General features: G+C 46.0%; 1 protein-coding gene and 1 pseudogene across 6 annotated transcripts in view; one reads left to right on the forward strand and one right to left on the reverse strand.

Annotated features, from left to right (window-relative positions):
* Nucleotides 1-20,885, forward strand: part of Shrm (shroom) — a 183,598-nt gene that overhangs the window by 83,251 nt on the left and 79,462 nt on the right. The window lies entirely within an intron of this gene.
* On the reverse strand, nt 649-771 carry LOC143378407 (5S ribosomal RNA; annotated as a pseudogene).

Consider the following 20,885-nt stretch of genomic DNA (forward strand, 5'->3'; position numbering starts at 1 on the left):
AAGATCTAAGTCGTCATCGAGGCTCTGCTAAATACGTACTAAGACTAATCTGCAGAATTTAAAGCAAACTTCGTTGAAAATAGTGTTTTTCGTAGCGTTTCTCGCGAGGTAAGAGTGGGGTGGTCCAGTATTTTGCTCAGCGGTGTAACAGTTTCACTGACAAATGAAACTTTATTGTCGCCAACGATCATACTGCATCTGCAAAACACCAGTTCCCGTCTAGTAGGTTTTTAGTATTAGTTTTCCGACATAATAATGGATATCAGTGGCAATAATACCGTACCTGAATTTATACATCCAACCGCAATGTGTATACGCTCCAAAGAAAAATATTATATCTGTGATAGTTGTAATATTCGCAAGAGCTATAAGTTAAGAAATATAGTACAACATTTTATGGTCTGTTTAAATTTTTATATATGTTAATGATATGTAAATAAATGTTCTCGAAAAAAAAAATGAAAAAGATCCCGTCTGATCGCTGCAGTTAAGCGACGCTAGGCGCGGTTAGTACTTGGATGGGTGACCGCATGGGAATACCGCGGATTGTGTTGGTAAATTATTTTTTATTTCCATTACTTTATGTTAATTATTTTCTATTTACATTATTTTTATTTTATTACAAAAAAAGCTGTCAAAAAAAAAATTTACCAACAACACGCGGTATTCCCAAGCGGTCACCCCCATCCAAGTACTAACCGCGCCTAGCGCCGCTTAACTGCAGTGATCAGACGGGAACTGGTGTTTTGCAGGCGCAATATGGTCGTTGGTGATAATATAGTTTGATTTATCGGTGAAAAAGGTACACGGCTGAGTAAAATACTTGACCATTCCACTCTTACCTCCACGAAGGGAGAAACGCTACGAATAACACTATTTTCAACTAAGTTGGCTTTATATTCTGCAATTTAGTTTCATGTGTAATTTCGTTAATTATAGTCCGAATGATGTCGGGATCATTTTGATCGGGAAAGCACAAGGAATCGATTGGTATTGCGTTTATACGGTAAAAGGAACGAAGATCATATGAGCTCTTTCTCATTTTTTACCGTGAAAACGGTGATGTATAAGTACAAACGGATTTCATGTACATGTGAAACCGGGCTCACTGTTTCCGCTGCGTAACGTTCAACTGCGACCGCGAAAACCACTAAGTAAGGGAGGAAGAATATAGGGAAAGAGTCTCCCTCGTTAGGACACCTGGTGGAAGGTCTAGGTTAGGTATTCGAAGGTCTGCCAAGTTTATTCTCTTTTTTCTAAATAGGATATTTCCCCTGTGACCCCTTTCCGTCACACCTGCGCGTCCGTATGTAAGCGACAGGTGGGATGCAAATTATTCAATTACCTTCCAAAGGCCTCGCGGGTTCTGCTAGCGATACGGTGGCACGGATGAGTCCTGTCGTCGCTGTTCGTATCCCGAGGAGACGAGAACCTCCTCGAAACGTACTCCCAGATAGCGTTGACACTTTGATTGGCAGTTCAGGGTGCGTATCGGTGTCGAGCCGTACGAGGAAGTGTCTCTCCTCGAGAGTAGCGTCGTTTATCTCTCGTCCAAGATGTATGGAGGGTCGATCGCGCGGTGCTCACCTTTCCGCGCGCGTTTTTCGTGCCACGTTTCGCGAGGATCACGCCAATTAAGGGGGGACACCACTGTGACGGCCGGAAAGTAAGCCATTTTTAAGAATTTTTTTCAGGAATAATTTACAGTTTTCATAAAAAATTGTTGTTACCTATCTTTAGTACGCTGTCTTAAGAGACTATATAAAAAAAATAAATAGAAAAACATGCATAAATTTTAATATATTAATTAATCTTCTAGACCCCCCACGCGAGCTGGTCGAAGGTGTAACTATGCAACAGCATTTCCGAAATTAAATTTCGTTTTTTTTTTTATAAACTATATGAGTGTAGTTTTCATGGCTTACTTTTCCGGCCGTCACAGTGGTGTTCCCCCTTAAGGGAACTCTTAACTCTGTACTCATTTTTCTTTGAAGAAAATAACACGAAATACTGGTTCTTGACTATGAGATAAAAATATGTCTCACATATGAACATCAATATTGTTCCAAAGCTACCCTTGCCTAAAGTGTAGTGGTCCACGGTGAGTGTTCCTCGCCCGGAGCTATTAAATTCAAAATGAAATTCCTATAGTTCGAAGCAAAGTCATTACCACAGAAAAGAACGAATATTACAGCCCTCCCGAAGCTGCCTCTAAGCTCCGAAAGTGTAACGCGTGGAGCCAGCGTGAAACGTATCATGCGCGGCCAATTAACGGCCCCGTTCCCTGGGTGATTTAAAACGCGGCATAATGGTGCGTTACGAATACGGTGAAAGTGTTCGTACGCGTCGGCCGAACGAAGGAAGGATCCGTGTCGCGTTACGGGGGCCGCGAGATTCCATCGGGACGCATAAATCAGCGGGCTGGCTGATGTAATTGCCGTTAATTAAATTACCCCGCACGGTAGGCAGCGCGTCCCGCGTTCCCGTTACTCGGATCACCGGCTATCCGTAATTAGTAATTGCACGTTTACCCGATCGCTGTCTGGCGAGCATCGTCTTCTCGCCCCGCCGCCGGTCCGCTAATTTGTCGCCGATATTTATTGTGTCCCGGGCCATCGTCGTGCGCTTGACGATCGGCTGGGTGGCCCGCCCGATTTTTGGCGATGGCGACAGCGATCAGCGAAGGAGCACCGGGAACTTGATCCCCGTACGGGCTGCTCGCATGCACGCCGCAAGAGCGACGTCGCCGGCTCCGAGACGCGTATTTCTTTCGCTGATTTCAATCTCCGCCGCGAGTACCGTAAACAGGCGCGAAAGGAGCCGCTTGTTTATCTCTTTTACTGTAAATAGTAGGTAGTCGGGATGGCCACGACGCGTGCGTGACGCGCCGCGCGCCATACCGGTTGCCGAGGATTCGATTGTGCCGCGGGAACAGGGTTAGGCTCCGCTGCCAAGTACGACAGTTGTTGAACGTGACCCATAATCGCGGATAGATGGATCTGTTTGCCTAAGTCCTCTCAAGGAACTTGAAAACTTCAGGAGGTCAAGGAGCCTTCGACTAGGTGGCATTGCGGTTACCCTTGGCGTGCAACCTCGATCCTTTCATTATCGGTCGCTGAGATTCCACCTATGCTGATGTATCTGCAATGTGATTTGTCTAGTTAAATGGGACGGTAAATATGTAACTGTGGAATTTAAGAGAGGCTCTATCGTCAACGAGTAGGGAAGCGCTGAGGTTTGCAGGGTCAAAAGTGAATACGTAGGTCCTTAAGGTCGTCAGGCTCTATGTAAATCACGCTGCACGCATCCTTTGGGTTTAGAGTTGCTCCCACTGCTGCGATAGCCATGGGTTCTCTGAGGGAAAAGAAGGGAGGCACGCGGAGACACATCCAGGAGATGCAAATGCCGATCCATCAGTAGATTACTCTTCGTTGACCCAGGCGATCGTCGTTGGCCGATCTGAAATCTAGGCGATAGTGGTAAAAAGCACGAGAGGAGGCCTGGACCCCGCGTAGTGTCTCAGTTGTCAACGAGTGACAGCGGTTAACAGTATCTGGCCCCCACTTCGCGTGAATTATATGCGAGCAACGAGTGATTCACCTCTCTGTCGTCGTCGTGGCGCAGGTGGGTGTACGTAAGTGCTGGCCCTCTCCAGCGAGTCGCTTGTCAGTCGCGCAGGACTAGCGGCTATACAGGGTGTCCCTGGAGGTACTGATAAACTTTTCCAGGTTTAGCATGTCTGGAAGGTCGTCCTGGACCAGAAAGGTCATGTACACGGTGGGGTGTATTTTGATGCGGTACCGAAAGAAAGTTTTTTAGTCTTCTGATGTCAAGTCTATTGACGAAGGTGTAGAGTGTGCTGTGAGATATTGAGGTCTGCTTCTACTTTCTCAACAGTCAACCCCTATTTCCTGTGCGCGATGCGTTGCGTGTCTTCAAACTGAGAAATATAGTGTTTCCAAAGTTATTCAGAGGAAATACAGTGCTTCTAGAGTTGTTCGGAGGAAATCTAGTGTTTCTAGAGTTATTCAGAGGAAATCTAGTGTTTTTAGAGTTATTCAGAGGAAATCTAGTGTTTCCAGAGTTATTCAGAGGAAATGCAATGTTTCCAGAGGTATTCGGAGGAAATGCAGTGTTTCCAGAGTTATTTAAAGAAATTTCAGTGTTTTCAGAGTTATTCGGGGGAAATGCAGTCTTTCCAGAGTTATTCAGAGGAAGTTTAGAGTTATTCTAAATTTCATAACGAATACAAGATTTTGAAAGAAACTGCTTTTTGTATACCTGCGTTCACCTTATGGATGAAGCTCGCGTTACCCACAACAATTTTAACACTATCCACACTTTCCACTGTGTAAACGCACCATTTATCTCGATATGGAATGGTATATTTAATTCGCAGTGTCCTGCCCAGCCATGCGTGACTAAAAAAGTGAACAGCTTACCTGAAAGGACACCCCGTACACGAGCAAGGGCAGTCCTCGTTCGCTTGACAGCCGTTGACAAGAGGGTGGTGGTCTAACGGCACTCGGTACACGGACGTTCGTCTGCTTCGGAAGCGACGATCTCCTCTGCTAGCCGCGTGTAGGTGGCTTCAATTACCGTGACCGTCCGCTCGAAAGACACTCCGATCCCGTCGCGATTTACCGAGTTACGATGATCCGCGGAGAGGCGGCTGTGGCATCGATGAGATCTCAGCCAGGATTTACGGAACATCCATTTTCATGAGCATTCTTACGATCGTTTTCCTTTATGGCTGGCAATGGCTCCTCGGTTATGTAATCGAACACGACGGGACCTTATCCTTATGCTGATTCCGTGGGACTTCTTTTTATCCCGCTCGCCGTGCACCTACTCGCAATGCCGTCCATTTATCGGGGCTCATGAGGCTTCGATAGTATCGATGATACGAAGGGGAAGGGTCGCGGGGCATTACAGTTACTCATGCATTCATCATACGCTTATGTAATGACACACGTACACTCTCTGCTTTTTGTGGGTGTGCGCGTTAGTATCGCGCGAAAGGGTTCGGGGTTAATGACCCGATGTGGAGAAGGAACACAAAGGGAGGTGGTCGGAGGAGTACCTCGATTCCGTGTTTCCATACGTTCGTATGGAGCACGCACACTTAATGGAGCTAACATTAACACCGGTTATATCTTATCAGCAATTACTCGGCTCTCGTGTAAGACAGACGCGTAATTCCAGATCAAAGACCGTGATAAATGGAAACAAACAATAAGTCGAACGACCTTCGAGCGTGGCTGATTCCACTCTGCGAATTCTCCACTCGCTTCGATTCATACCCACACCTACGAAAGTCGAATGAAAACGACAATCACCTTCGATTTTTCCCCAGTCTCGCCGCCCGCATTCGATTATCCTCGTTCGAGGCGTTAACGAGAAACGTGGCTCGCATTAGAAGAGTGCCGCGATTACGGGAAAAAGTGCGGGGCTTCGATTAGCACCCACGCCGGCTCTCCTACGCCAATGGGAGCCGAGCGGAGCGAGGAGCCGGGGCCGAGGAAGGACCGGTTCTCTCTCCGGTCGTGCGAGGTCCCTTCTACTAGCCGTAGGCTCGGACCGCGGGGCCTCCGCTGGCCCCATGGACCCCGCGTTGCATCCTCTCGCTCGCCCGGTCCTCCCCAGCCAGTGCACTAACTTTCGAGTGGAACGGCTTCCTTGCGAATAACCGCTGCGCTCCGAGCAGCTCATTACCGCCGACCCTCGCGAGCGGACCAGTGAACCCCCGAGGATCGAGCAACGTGGCGGGCACGCTCGTGTCTCTGGAGATTTCAACGCGTGGCCAGGCCGGGCACTCGGCCGCGTGGCTCGCTGGAGACTCGAGCGCGCGATAGACTGGAGACTTCAACGCACGCTCGAGCGGAGACTTGAATGCGCGGTTGGCTGGCTGGTGACTTCAACGCGTGGACGATACCATCGATTCGCACAAATAGATATGCCCTGTCTGGATGTCTCCACGTCCGCGGCCTTTTAGAAAGTTTCAGTTGCGGAATCTACAGCCGTGCTACCGTTAATCAAAAGTCACCGGGGAATTACAGGCAGTACCTAACCAAACTCCAGAATGTATTCTATAGTAGTAAGGGAGAGTTGCCAATATCGTACTGGTCGCCTAAATAGTTTAAGACGAATAAAAAATTACAGCAGAAGATGGGAACAAATAAACTGCATAATATCCCGGTTAAATTAGTAATTCCAAGTGCGGCATATAACGTAAAATATTTTAAGTGCTACGATATAGGCAACTCTCCCCTATTATTCACAGGAGATTTTAGATTCTCCAGGAAGGTACATTAAAGAATGCGATATTTATAAGGGTACCCACACATTATATTTATTCCTTCGAAGCATCTAACCTTTTTCTTCCCAGAGAGGTTCCGATTGTACCTAGATATCCCTCTTCACGTTTCTGCATTAAAATTCCAATCCCCGACCGATGGATTGCCTCATAGAGGCCGCGCAGTGCCCTACGAATCCCCAAGGTCTGCCTGAATGAAAGTGCTCGCCTATTCCGCCGTATCGAACGAAGGAGAGCATCTGTACCTTGAATCGCGTCGGTCGGATTCTTACGTCAGTCGTTCCGCGTGATTCAGCCCGTAAATGATTCCCCGGGCACGTTGGGCGCCTGGGCTCGGCGTTCTGGCAAAACGAAGCCCCGGAGCAGCGGCAAGGCGTCTTGGATCGTCCGTACGAATCGGCGTTCTTTGATTAAGGCCGCTCATAGAAACGCGGCCGCCGTAGGAGGTGCGCTCGTTGCCTTTCGCCTCCCTTCGACTTGACGCGATGAAGCACGCAAGCGGTTCGATAACTCGCGGCTCCATAGTTACGCAGCGGGGCGATACCGATCGGTCGATACGTCATCCCCGATAACTCCTTCTCTCGATAAGGAAGCGCAGCCGCGGCTTGCACCGGAGGCGAACTCGCGGCGTTCCAGCAATTAATAAATTCACTCCGCATCTGCGTTCCCGTTCGACTTATTTTCCCCGAGCGCAGGGCCCCGACTCGAGCCGCGCCGCAACGCCGGACACGCGGTAATAGCAATATTACTGTAGACACGCGTCACTGCGTGATTTCACGTCTTCCTCTCCTTCCACACCGTCTCCCATTGCCGCGCGCGGAAGTCTCACGCTGATAAACTCGATTAAGTCCGTTTCTCGGCCGCGTCCCGTGTTTACCGAAACGATTAATAACGCCCCGCGGAATGTTAATGCACCGCTCCGCCCCTCCCTCCTCTCGCCTGCCGCGTCAACGTGAAAAATCCCAAACGCTCGCCGTGCCCGGACGCGGCATTATTCTATGCACGCGCCGTTGCGTCATCGCGCGTGTACCTGCGATACTTTAGGTACGCCGCGTGCGAATACCTGCAAGGTCGAACCGCTCGCGACGCCCGTCCGCTCGCTCCTCTTCCATCCGAGGCCCTCCAGGACCACCTCTTTCCGCGTTAATTAATCAGCCCCCCTTCGTTGTATTCCGCGAGCGTCGCCTGTGGCGTAACTCGAGACGCTGGTCTGTGGCGCAACGCGATGCCTCCACGTGCACGATCCATCGATACGAGTTCGACCGAGCAGCTGCACCGGTTTAAGTCTATTACGCCCTTCGAACGGAAAATCGATTTGTCTGCTCGTTAATTAGCGCCTTCACCTGGCCGCGCCGATCAACGAGCTCCGAAACGCGAGTCTGCGCGGCTACCTAATGGAGGGTTGTCCCACTAAAGTTAGCACCGAGAGCGGATCGCGAAGGTGACGTTTATCTCACCGGTGTAAGCGTCTTAAGGGGTCGTTCTACTTTAAACGGCCGAAAAATGAAGCTATTTTAAAGATTTTTTTCTCAATAAATACAACATAGGGTAAACTGTACAATGATTGGCACCGTAAGCGGAAATCCCAATTAGAATGTCTATATTTTTTTGTGAAGTTTTTATATGGTCCTAATTTTCAGTTATTATCAATGATTATCGATTTCTCGTTAAAATAAAACATCTCGAGTACCTATTAAGTCTTTTATTTTGAAAGTATTCAATGAAAAACAAAAATAAGCATAAAAGTACAATTATTGGCACTCTAAAATTTGAGATTATATAGAAAAACATGTGTAGTTAAAAACAAAGTTTAAGAAGAAAAAAATTTTAATTTTTTTCAAATGGTTTGTTATAGCGTCAATATGGCACCCAAAAAAAGAGGTACTTTCGTGGCGCAGGTGATTTCCCGGCTGAGACTTATCTGAAATTTATGTTATAAATTCGAAAAGATTCTTAATCTGTATGGGTGTCTCTATCGCCGTGGCTTAATTAACAATTTTTATTAAGAAATAAGAAAATGGCGCTGGTTTGAAAGAAAAAGTTCCCTAAAAGGGTATTTATTTGAATTTAATAGTGGAATGACTACCACTTTATTTATTTTATCGAATAAAATCGTAAAATATAAAAAAAGATTATTAAATTAGGATTATTATTGTAGCCTATTCTTTATACGTTACGATTTTATTAAATAAATTAAATAAAGTGGTAGTAATAGGGACACCAGCAGAATTGGAACATCTATTTTATAGAGAAATGAGAATCGGTAGTGGCTCTTCCAGTGTTTCGTCGATGTGGGGAAGATTTTGAGACTTTCGAGTATGTGCTGAATACAGTTGTTTGCAGTGGACAGAGATAGATACATCGCAGGTGGCTGAGCCGCGCGTTTACGCGGATGCTCCTTTCACGTGGCACAGCGATCCGCCCGCAGCCGGATGCCTCAGCGATACCGATTCGTTGCCTCGATAATCGTCTCGTTCTTTTCGTGTTTATCGGCACAGGAGCAGGAAGAAGTCGAGCGCGCGCGTCCGCCGTTGCTAGAAGAGAACGCATCGGGGCCGTTACTCCAGGAAATCCTACGCGGCGTGTACGCGTTTGCAACGGGCGAGCGAAGCTGTTGCGTGCGTATGTAACGTGCCCTCGCGGCCGATTCTTTCCACGCATTTGCGCGCACGCGGCAGATAAGGCCTGCGATGCGACCGTGGGAGGAGCGAACCGCTGGGATTCCATCGGCCTGAGAGCCTTTCCTCGTTTCCAGCCGCGACCTATTCCGCGGGACGAATTTATTCGATCCGCCCGATCGGCTGCGTTCCTTCTTCCGGATACGCGCGTTACCGCCCGGCAATTGTCGGGCGTGCGGGCAAAACTCAAGGTGAACTACACTTTCGCGCTTCCATAAAACAGTTTTGTAAACGTTGTGGGGATGCTAGAGGAAGAGCCAGAGATTCACTACTTAGGATTCGTTTTATTACAACTGAGTACAGGTAACCATATAATAATAATAGTAATAATAATTATGATAATAATAAAACGTCTTTAATACATCAAGAAACAGATAAATATAACAGAAAAAAATTAATGTACAAAAGAAAAAAAGTACCGAGTAAAAACAAAAATACTCGTGATGCGTTCGAATCTGTCGCTACTTTCACCGATTAACACTCAAGTCTGAGCTTCTAAACTATCAGCTAAGGAAAGAAGTGGGAAATGAGCAAATAAATGTACTAAAGAAGAAAAAAAGAAAAAGGTAGCACCTAGTGCAAACAAAAATACTCGTGGTGCGTTCGAATCTGTCGCTACTTTCGCCGATTAACGCTCGAGTCTGAGCTTCTATATTATCAGCCAAGGAAAGAAGTGGGAAATGAGTTTCCTTTACTGAAGCCTACTTCGAACATGCAATGCGCTTTTGGTTCATTAAAAACGTGCGCTCGAGATTAGGTAGACGAGATCGGTAGATAGTGAATCGCGGAAAAGAGCGTTGGAATGAGAAAAATCGGGCTCCGGCAATTTGTTATTTACCCATTCCCCTGGCACGGTAGCAATTATTCCGCGGCGATGGGATTCGATAGCACGCGGTCGGGTGCACTTTCCATCCGGCGCGGCGGCGTGCAGTTTTACGACACATCGAATTGCACGTCCATTTGTTCCCGCGCAGATTATCTATCTGCATATTTCTTCGGGGCCCGCGAGATCCCGCTGATACTTCAAACGATCGGTTGGATCATATATCTACGACGCGCGGTGAAAAAATCGGACAGCGCTCGCTGGTTCGATCGATCGATCGCGTGATAGGCCATTGTGTTTCTCTAATTCGCTCCTCCAAGCCCCCGCCTCGTGCTCGATCTCGATCTCGCTGAATCGTGCGCGGATAACGTTGACCTTGTTTCTTCGAGTCTCCTTTGATTCCGTGTTTTCATCAATTCGAAAAAAGGTAATGCCTCGTGCAACGATAGGTGAAGAGGTCAGGAGTAAAACTATTTGATACGAGGCTTTAGTTTTCGCGATCCATTAATCACGCTATCTTCAAAGATAAAGGAATATCTCGGCATGTAAGCACTCTGCTCTCCTTATTTAAATTTTAACACTTCGTAGGGTGCGCACCACCCATTAGCTAATTTTGACGCTCTGTACCTTCTATATGCAAAATAAATACCTTTTCTCCAAAGCCAACTACCAAACTATTTTTTCTCTCAAAGTATTATATTTGAACAATAACTCTGTAAATTTTTAGCTTCTAATATTGAAATTTGTAAAAGTTACAATATTTTGAAGATTTTCTTCGTGTTTTCTCGACATATGGTAATCCAGATAATTTTTTTACAAAAACTGTGATGAAATCTCAATAAAATCAATTGGAATGCATTCTAGCGACCTTGAAATTGATCATAACGATTGGATTCTTCAGATGAGAATGGCAGTCGTTCAAAAATTGTTCTGGGTGTGAACCACCCAGGTACGTCAAAGTTGATCGAAAAAAAGTGGTGTGTCAACGAAGGGTTAAACATCCCAGAAAACTGGAGTTTTATCATTTTCTATGGTCGTTCCTGTAAAAAAGTAAATAAATTAAACTATTTCTAAATTTCTACGAAGCACGTTCAGTTTTCTAACTTCACTTAAAAGGTAGATAAAAGACGTGTGGAACTTGAAATAGGTATTTCAACGTTTCTTAAAACATGGAAAAATGCTAAAAGTGACATTTTAAGTAAGGAGGGCAGTCCTGTTCCGCCGTTCGCCACGCGGCAGCTTGGAAACTCATCGATTTCAGGTAGCTCCCATGTCTCTCGCGCTATTAGAGCTCCCCTCGATCCGTGGAAACTTGCCGATTTCGCCACTCGTGCACGTAAACCGCTCTCCGGTAGCTAATTCTCAGCCTTCGGGCGGAATGGTTAAGAAACGAGCGAGGATCACCGCGGAATTGAATCACGATCGGCGTCGATCGCATTTCACGTGGCGAACGCGAGAAATCGGCCGATAAGATCCAAGCCGTGGTCCCGAGCGATCCTGGTGGCAGCGATCACTACTGAAACCCGAGTATTTCGACGAGTTTCACGATCGCCGGTGTTAGGTTCCGTATTTACGGCGAAAACGCGTAACGTAAGCGCATCACCGCGAGATAAGTCGACGCGGCGGTCGTGCGCCGCGCCGTGACGATACTAAATTAATTCGAACGGTCAGCCGTGTTATTGTTGATTCGTTCGAGCGCGTCCTCGGCGTGAAAGTACGCGTTAATCAGCGGATGTAATACGGGCTTAATGTTTCATGCATAACCGGGCGAACCGAACGGGCCTCGCTCTCGAGTTATGGCCACGACTTTCGAAAGGGAACACGAGCCCTCGATCGCCGTGGACCAAACCGAACAAACTTACGATCCGTTTCTCCCCGTTTGACCGCCGCGAGTCCCGTCGTATTTCACCCCGTCCTTTCCTGCCGTCCCCCTCTCGCGGCCCCTTCCGCGATCCTTCGCTTCCCTTCACGAATGATCGCGTTAATAAGGGCAATAAGTATCTCCATCCTGTACCGCGGGGAAGAATACCAAGTATTTTACTTTCTTCGCGAACCATCGTCCAACGTCCACGCCGTGGAACACTTCCTCGGTGTCTAATAAATTCTAGAGATTTTACGCGTAGGTACCCGAGAACACGCGAGTGAGGTCGGCACAGTTTTTGAGAGAGATTGTGAAAATACTTTCAAAAAGGCGAAATTTTTATTTATGGAGAGGATATCGACGCGCCACCTTGTGCCACTTAGGATTGCTTTTATAGTTTAATTCTGGGGAAGTGGAGCTTTTAGTCACACATTTGGTTTAACTCATGTTCGAGGATTATACGGAGGTTCAGTTTCGCTGTGAAGTGGAGGGGATCATTTTCTTCTTCCATCATACCTACATTTATTGCTGCGGCTTGTGCAGATTCACTGTCACTGATTGCATTGCGCCAGGCTGACCACTGATTTCGTTGCGCTAATCGAAATAGACCGAGGAGAAGCGCAAACGGCGATTCAATGCGCGAGATCATAACCGTAATATGAGGCTGGCATGCAAAAAATGGATTAGCAGAAGTAGCATCGGGCGAATTGCTCGTTGCTAGAGCGTTCGTTGCTTCATATCGTTTTTGCTGGACCATGCTTCTATTTGATAAATGCGCGATATAAGCGTGAGTCATGTATGAGAGCTAAAAAGGCAGATTACAAAGTCGAGGGTTTTGCGTTCGAGCCGACACTGATTGACCTCCATGTACGTAGGTTTTGAAGCATTTCTTAAAAATTTATTTAAGGAGTCTTTCCACTGTGACACCCTGATAAAGTACCGCTGGTTGGGACTTTTTTTGCCACAAAAAGAACGTGTTTACTAAAGTGAGGTTTTGCCTATCTATTAATACGTGTTTTGAGAATACAAAATTATTTTTTCCACATTTTTTAATGCTTGTTTGCGCTAAAATAACTGGATGTAATATGCGCTGTAAAAAAAAACGCCTCGACTGTGGACTCGATTTTCGAGGAACCGTGTGTCTGAAACAAAAAAACCAAAAGGATTTGTAATCAGTATGACTGTCGCTATGGCCGAGACTAGAATAACATAGTTTCGTTGCTTGTTTCTTATTTTTTGCGTCGCAGAATGATTAAAAAAGTTAGCTAATTTCGATAGTTCAAATTTGGACGTCCGTCATTTTGTCAATTCTTCATCAATCAAATTAATCCTAGTCTCTGCCATAGCGACAGTCATACCGATTACAAATCTTTTTGGTTTTTTTATTTCAGACACACGGTTCCTCGAAAATCGAGTCCGCAGTCGAGACGTCTTTTCTTTTACAGCGCATAGTACACCCACCCATTTTGGCGCAAGCAAACGTTACAAAAATGTGAAAAAAATAATTTCGTATTCTCAAAACACGTATTAATAGACAGGCAAAATCTCACTTTAGTAAGCACATTCTTTTTGTGACAAAAAAAAGTTCCAAACAGCGGTGCTTTATCAGGGCGTCAGAGTGGAAAGACCCCTTAATTAACTTGCAGCAAAATGGAAATTTAAATTTAAATTCAACGAGTCCCAACAAGTATTCAATCCCCTTCTTTCTCCGCCGACTCTAGCATTCAATTCGTATCACATGTGACACAGCCAATCTCACGGTTTCTCGCCTACATAACTAAAATCTAAATTAAGCATCAGAGTTCAAATGTTGGGGGAGCCTTTCTCCATACTTCTCGGCACGAGTCCCATTATTTTATCTTGACGGAAGCAGCGGTGTCTAAAATTGTGTCGAGTGGCGGTGGAAAGCACGAGCGATAGTTGAAAGCTCCGCGTTGCATCATCGTCTGCCCGATGGACGAATGTTTATCGAGTGACGTTCACGGATATATCGGCGCGATAAAACTCGACATAGCTTGTCGATCAGCCGTCGGCCCATTTCGCCGGCGTAAAAATCCCGACCAGTGTTTTTACACGGCTGTCGAACGGCCGTCGTTCTCACGTGCAAATATGCGTGGCACGGCTGCTGAAAAGTCCGCTTTATCCTCGCGCCCCAGGAGCCCGATGTGTGGGAGAGAACACAGTTATCCTGCTCTCACGCGGCAGCCTCGAATTCTTCCTATCGACTGTGCAACGAATGCGCTCGGTATCCCTTAATTAATTGTTATTAATACGCGCGTTATCGTCCGCCGCTAACGGGGTCGCGATACCTTGATAAATGGTCCCTGGATGCTATCCTTTCGTGTATCCAGCCCACATTTCTTTCGCTTCCCAGAATATCGTCGCGGCACTCCCTCGAACAGCAACAGTCGAGCCTGATGGCAGCTCAATCTTACAATTAACGGATCGTGAATTAATAGTAGCCGCTCTTTCCACGTAGGCAATTTCACCCTCGCGCCGTCTACTACTCGCTTGCTTTACAAGCACGATGACTAGGATCTCCTATTATTTATTACATATCGTAGTGGGAATCGCTTCAGAATCAAGCTTCAACGCATACATACCCCATACGTGGTGCACCTTCTAAAGCGAACACTCGCGAAGATATTCAAAGGGTCGTGAGATCTGTCACGGCATCTTAAGAAGTCGCAAAAAATCCCGGGGCCACCGTGGAAATGTAAAGCCTCGATCCATCGTATCAGCGTCCTACGCCAATGGGCATGCTGCACCATTTCTAAAGGCTGTTCCGGGGAACACCGGCGGGATGCACGCACGGGCTGCATTTTCTAGAAACGTGGCACGATCCCGGCTACCGTGTTGCAAGGAAGCTGACAAGGGCCCACGCAGTCTCGCGTCGCGGCCCTCCCGCCAACGCTCGCGCCACGAGGCTGGCTCATAATTCCTGGCTCGCAGGAAGAAGAAAAAAAAAAAGCTCGAATCGCGGCCAGATTTCCATTCCGCGGCCCACGGATTCCCGTGAAACGCTTCCTCTCCGGGCCCCTTTCGCACCCTGCTCCATTACTTTTCTCCTTGGCCTGAATAAAGATCGCAGGGAATCAATGAACCCTGTTCATCTTTGCTGGATGCGCGTGTCTCGAGAGTGGACTTACTTTCCGCTTAACGACCACTTAACCACTCCTCGCGCTAGGAACTCTAACGACTTTTATCCCTTTAATTAGTGCCGTTGCTATTCTCCGCAGCGAGCGAGGGTACGAAAGAGTTTCGCGCTCTTGCGCGGATAGCGAGTCGCCAGGTGTTAATGCTCTCTTTAATCTCAATTTACGATAACGAATGGCTGGCTCGTCTTCGATCCGAATGGACTTAACGACTATAAAATGAGGCGTTCCGAGCCTCTAACTGCGTCGTTCGATGGAATTTATACGCGCTAAACTGCGCGTATAAGTCGGGTGGCACAGCGATTCGCGGGGAGTTTTTAAACGGGCGTCTCGTGACGTCGCCCGGGATTTATCGGATAAGTGCGTAAAGTTTTAATAAGGTGAATAACTTTGGAGGCAGTTTGCTATTACGCCCTGCCACGGTTGTATCAATAAGAAATATTGTTTCCTCGGTAATTTAAAGCTTCCGTAATGGCGATGAACCGGGGGATGCCCGAGCGCAGAAGAATTTCCGTCCCCGCGGTCTGTAAATTTTCCTGCCCGTATTCCAGTGCCGTTTGTCATCGCGGCGAAGGCCCCTTATTATCTGTCGATCTACCTTTTTCGTCGTCCCTCGCCGTAATCGGCTTCTATCCTATCGTTTTGCTCGCTCGAGGACAGGGGCCCGCGTTGGATTTACCGCTCGGAGCGATCGAGAAATAGACGCGGCCGCGATAAGCCCTCCCGTACGTCTTCTCGCATTCTACGACCGGCCGTTTAACCCCCGTCCCGCATTCCTCGTCAATTTCTTTTCACCGAGGAGCGCCGTCCACGCGAGGAACGCGACCCGCCACCGCTGACCTTCATTGTTTTTCCATCGGCCCCTTTGCTTCCTTCCTTTTACGATACACCGTGAATCGCGCCGGGAATTGCGCCATCCTTCCATTCCGAACCCTGAATCCGAGATCCTCCATCGTCCACCAATTATTCGAGATCTGTGGACTCTTCGCGGCGAACGGTGGTCGAATCGGTTAGATAGCTAGGTAGGCAGAAAATTTCATTTTTCCCTGCTTCTTTACCCTTCAAATGCGCAATTCTAATGAGCCCATCTTCGACGTGATACTCAAACACTTGAAGCTTCTCGGTATCTTTTACACTTGTTACCAAATGGCTTCTAACTCTCAGCTTAGCCCAAAGGAAGAATAATTCGTGCAGTAGCGTACTCAGAATTTGTCTGAATTAATCTTGGGGGGACGAGCTGAAGGGATAAAAGTATTTTTAATGTAGGGGAGACCGGGGCTAATAGTTCCGATTTCGAGAAAACAGAAAAAATGACTGGAAAATAATGTAGTTGTTCTCTTCACTATTGACTAATTTCTTGTTAAATTTATTATATTTCCTGATTTTAAGCTTGTATTTAATATATTGCAATAGGTTTTTCATAGAAAGTACTTTATTTGTGGCTGATCGAAGCGGAACTTCTTACCCCTATTTGGGGCAAGTTGTTATCGCATTGGGGTAAGCTGTTACTAAGATATAAAAGTTGCCTTTTAATGAAATATTTCATTTTCTAATGAAATAAAACAGAATTTTATTAATAATGTTTATTTATGAGGGTTCGGACCAACAAAAATGTATTATCTTTAAAAGAAAACCAAAACGATATAGTAACCATAAACATTATCTTTGGTATAAAAACTATAATCTACTAATCAGTCTTACATTCAATTGTATGTAAGTACCTACTTATTGAGATTTGTACTTGTAGCCTAATATGGCCTCTTGTCCACATTGTAGTATTTTAATAAATCTCGATAGAATCTTGTCCTTGGCAGATATTGAATTCTCTACCGACAGTTTTTATTTATCTTTACGCATAACTTCGATTGATGTCGTGTCCCTTTCCGCCTTTCATTCATATGTTCGCATCTTAAAGCACAGCAGAAAAAAATTTTACATTTGCGGTTGGGCAAGTTTTTACGGTAACAACGTGCCCCAAGTCAAGGTAACAACTAGCCCCTACCGACACATGTAGCAATTTCAAAGACTATTCTGCTTATACATATATTAATATGATATTATAATCTATAATATCGACGTTACATAATTAAAATAGACCAAAAAATAATGATAGAACAATTTTTACTTATCTGCTACGCGACTAATAGGGCCTTGCTTACAACCACACGATTCGCTATTAAAGTGGGCGACAGAGTGGCGTGATCAACTCACATGGAAAAAATAATTTAAAGTACAACGCTCTTTTTATTTTGAAGATAGAGCCGTCGGAACAACTTACCCCCGGAACTTTTAGCTCCTGTCTCCCCTAAATTCAATAAAATATATTAGTTGATTAAAATTTTTTTCTTTCTACAAAGCACTTGAATTACCTCAGTCGTGGTTACATTAATTTCCTTTTCCCTTGTTCTTTGGAGAGTGCCAGAGTCCGTTGGTCACCCCTCTGGGTTCGCCACTGAATTCGTGCAAATAGCGATGGTCGTCCATCAAAAGTTTGGTGAGATCATGTGATTAGTCTAGCACGAGCAGTGTTCTCAGCTTCCTCACCTGCTACTGTAACACTAACTCACTCCGCTGCCCCGATCACCGCGATCCTACAGCGCAACCGAATTCATTCGAGTTCCCAGTTGAATCCCAAAGAAAGGGTAACGCGTATAAATAGCGATTCTCTTCCGTCGAAACTTTCACCCGTTTAATAGCGGAGTTTATGTTGCACGCTCGCCATCATTGAAACGTCTTTATCTTCGGGCAGTTTGATAAATGCGACCGCAGCACCATTAATTCCGCACCACTCGCTATTAAAATAGCGCGCGGATTACCGGAGAATTAAATCCAGCTCGGTCACGGTGGAAAACCGGGCTGTGCGCTCTATCGTTGCTCTGAATTACACGAGTAAACCAGTCGGTCGAACGCGCGGCGCATTAATTACGTGATGTAACGCGAATCGCGTTCTCAAAGCTCGCCCATGCTGCTCTCTTTCTTTCTCCCACCCGTCTCCAAGCGGACTTTCTGATCTCGTCTATCGCCAATCAGCTCCCCTTCGCTCTTGCGCCCAGTGGCGATCGACGAAAGCCGGTGTCGCTTCCGGAAAACGCGGGGATAGTTTTCGAGCCGCACTTGTTAACCGGCCACGAAACGGAAGACAGCGCGGCAATAGATTCCGTACACGTCCGCCGCTGGACGTAAATTTATGCGCCTCGATAGGGCGCCCGAAGCTGGTGCAAGGGGAGCTGATATCGCCCTCTCGACGACGTTACGTAAGAAAGGATTTACGGTAATTACGAGACTCGGAGCGACGCTGGAGCCGGAAACGACGACAAAACATCGAAGAAAGTGCAACGAATAGAACACGAGGGTATACAATTTAATTTGTGATCGTTTAAGGAGAAAAACCACTGCAGGGGAATATCTGTCGTACACAGCTGATCGCGTATGATCACTCTCGGATTACCTTAATTAAATCTGAATTACTGTTCTTAGCGTGAGTGCGTAATGATTTCCTAAAACAGTTAGCAGGGCTCGGGGAAAAATGAAGAATATCCTGAAACAAGTTTGCGCCTTGATTATTTTCCTGATTGCATCGCTGCATCCATGGATGTAATAAATGTGGATGGTGTCTTGGGAGGCTCGGCGGTACAATCAAGTTACGCAGCCCCGTAACTTGGAAATCGTTTACTTCGTTAGGTACATCAATCGGTTCGAATCAGTGTAAGATGCAACAAACCCTTGATCATGATACTTTGCTTGTCTAAGGCGTCCCTAAATCTATATTCCCGTGCATTTCAGCGATTATTCCCATCGATTTCCAAGTGTCGCTCGACGTACACCCTTTTTAGGTACGCAGGGGAGACCGGGGCTAAAAGTTCCGATTTCGATAAAACATAAAAAATGACTGGAAAATTATGTAGCTATTCTCTTCACTATTGACTAATTTTTTGTTAAATTTATTATATTTGTGATTTTAAGCTGTGATTAACATATTGTAATAGGTTTTTCATAAAAAGTAATTTATTTGTGGCTGGTCGAAGCGGAACTTCTTACCCCTTTATGGGGTAAGTTGTTATCGCGTTGGGGTAAGTTGTTTCTAAGATTTAAGAGTTGGCTTTTAATGAAATACTTTATTTTCTAATGAAATAAAACTGAATTTTATTAATAATGTGTATTTATGAAGGATCGGATCAACAAAACTGTATTATCTTGGAAAGAAAACCAAAACGATATAATAACCATAAACATTATGTTTGGTATAAAAATAAAACTCTACAAATCAGTCTTACATTCAACTGTTTGTGGGTACCTACTTAGTGAGATTTGTACTTGTAGCCTACAGTGATTTCCTGATCAGATTGTAGTTTTCTAATAACTCTCGACAGAGTCAAGTGGCAGATACTGAATTCTCTAGCGACAGTTTTTATCTTTATGCATTTATTTCGATGGAAATCGTGCCCCTCTCCGCTTTTCATTCGTATGTTCGCATCTTAAAGCACAGCAGGAACAATTTATACATTTGCGGTAGGGCAAGTTGTTACAGTAACAACGTGCCCCAAGTCATGGTAACAACTAGCCCCTGTCGACACATTTTACAATTTCAGAGACTATTCAGTTATTTCATATATAATATGTTTAAAAAGGAGTTCCCTTCCTTAGCAAAAACACTAGGTTGATTCGTCTAAAAATAGGGATTTTATTAGTATTTACGTAAGTGATTATTGCATCCTTCCCGCGTGCTACACTAACCTAAATATAGGGAATCAACAATTAGATGTTCGTGCTTCCGTACATTATCTTAATACAGATTCCTGCAGAAGATCTGCATTTGTAGATTTTATATCTCAAGATCCCCAATTAGTAATCCACTCACGAACCGTTAGTGCAGTTATTTATATAATAATGAGTCCAACTGTTTCTCCGTATAACTATATGGGTATCCCATGCGACTTGTCAAGTCCCGACCTCTGACGAGCATCTTCTCCGGCCCACCGAAACATACACAAAGCTTACACATATATTGAAACGATAAACACTATTACACCATGTTCTTAAATGTCATTTGATCCATACGAACTAATCAGTCAATAATATCGACGTTAAATAATTGAAATACACCAAAAAATAATGATACACAATTTTTACTTATCTGGTACGCGACTAATAGGTTCTTGCTTACAATCACACGAACCGCTGTCGCGGACGCTATTAAACTGGGCGAGAGAGTGGCGTGATCAACTCACGCGGAAAAAATAATTTAAAGTACCACGCTCTTTTCATTTTGAAGATAAAACCGTCGGAACAACTTACCCCCGGAACTTTTAGCCCCGGTCTCCCCTACCACGCACGATCCCCGTCCTCGCAAGCGACAAATTTCACCAAGGACGCCACGCAGCACCGCGACGTATCCTTCACTGGTTACCAGCGTCCTTCTTCAGCCTCGAAACGCGATACCTCGGCGATACCTCGCGCACAGCCACCGATTCCGCGAATTTATCGCGCGGCCGCGTAACAAATTCGCTGACAGCCGTTCCTCACCGGCTCGGATGCCTCCGCCGAGGTTCGCGACCTTGCAATCCGAGCAGCGCGATAAACCTGTTCGGAAAGAAGGTGAGGAAAGACGGAGCGGCGCGCGTACAGGGGAAGAACAACCCCCGGCTGGAACGCGTGCCCGCCGCCAATGAATTGCTGCGAATTTATCACGGTGAAACTCGAGGCGACCGCGGAGATGCCCTCTTCTCTCGCGAGGCAATTAACGCGCGGGTGATTTAGGAGCATACGGGCCGAGTTTTAACGCGCCGCTTCTCTTTTCGACTCTCGCCTGCGTAACTCCGCGGCCTCCTATCGCAGCCATCTTGCTTCGTTTCCCTTCTTCTTCGATCACGACGCTGGCGCATCTCCCGATACCTCCTCCTCCTCCTCGCAAGCCTTTAATTCGTTCTGTTTAATTCCCCTCGCGTGTCGTATTTTCTCCCCGTTCACGCCGCATTCCGCTCCATCCCGGTCCGCTGTGTCTTGTTCCATTCAGATCGCTCCCGTCGTACGCGCGACTTCATTTCATTCAGCC

Source organism: Andrena cerasifolii, chromosome 1 (genome assembly GCF_050908995.1).
Source record: "Andrena cerasifolii isolate SP2316 chromosome 1, iyAndCera1_principal, whole genome shotgun sequence".
NCBI lineage: Eukaryota > Metazoa > Arthropoda > Insecta > Hymenoptera > Andrenidae > Andrena > Andrena cerasifolii.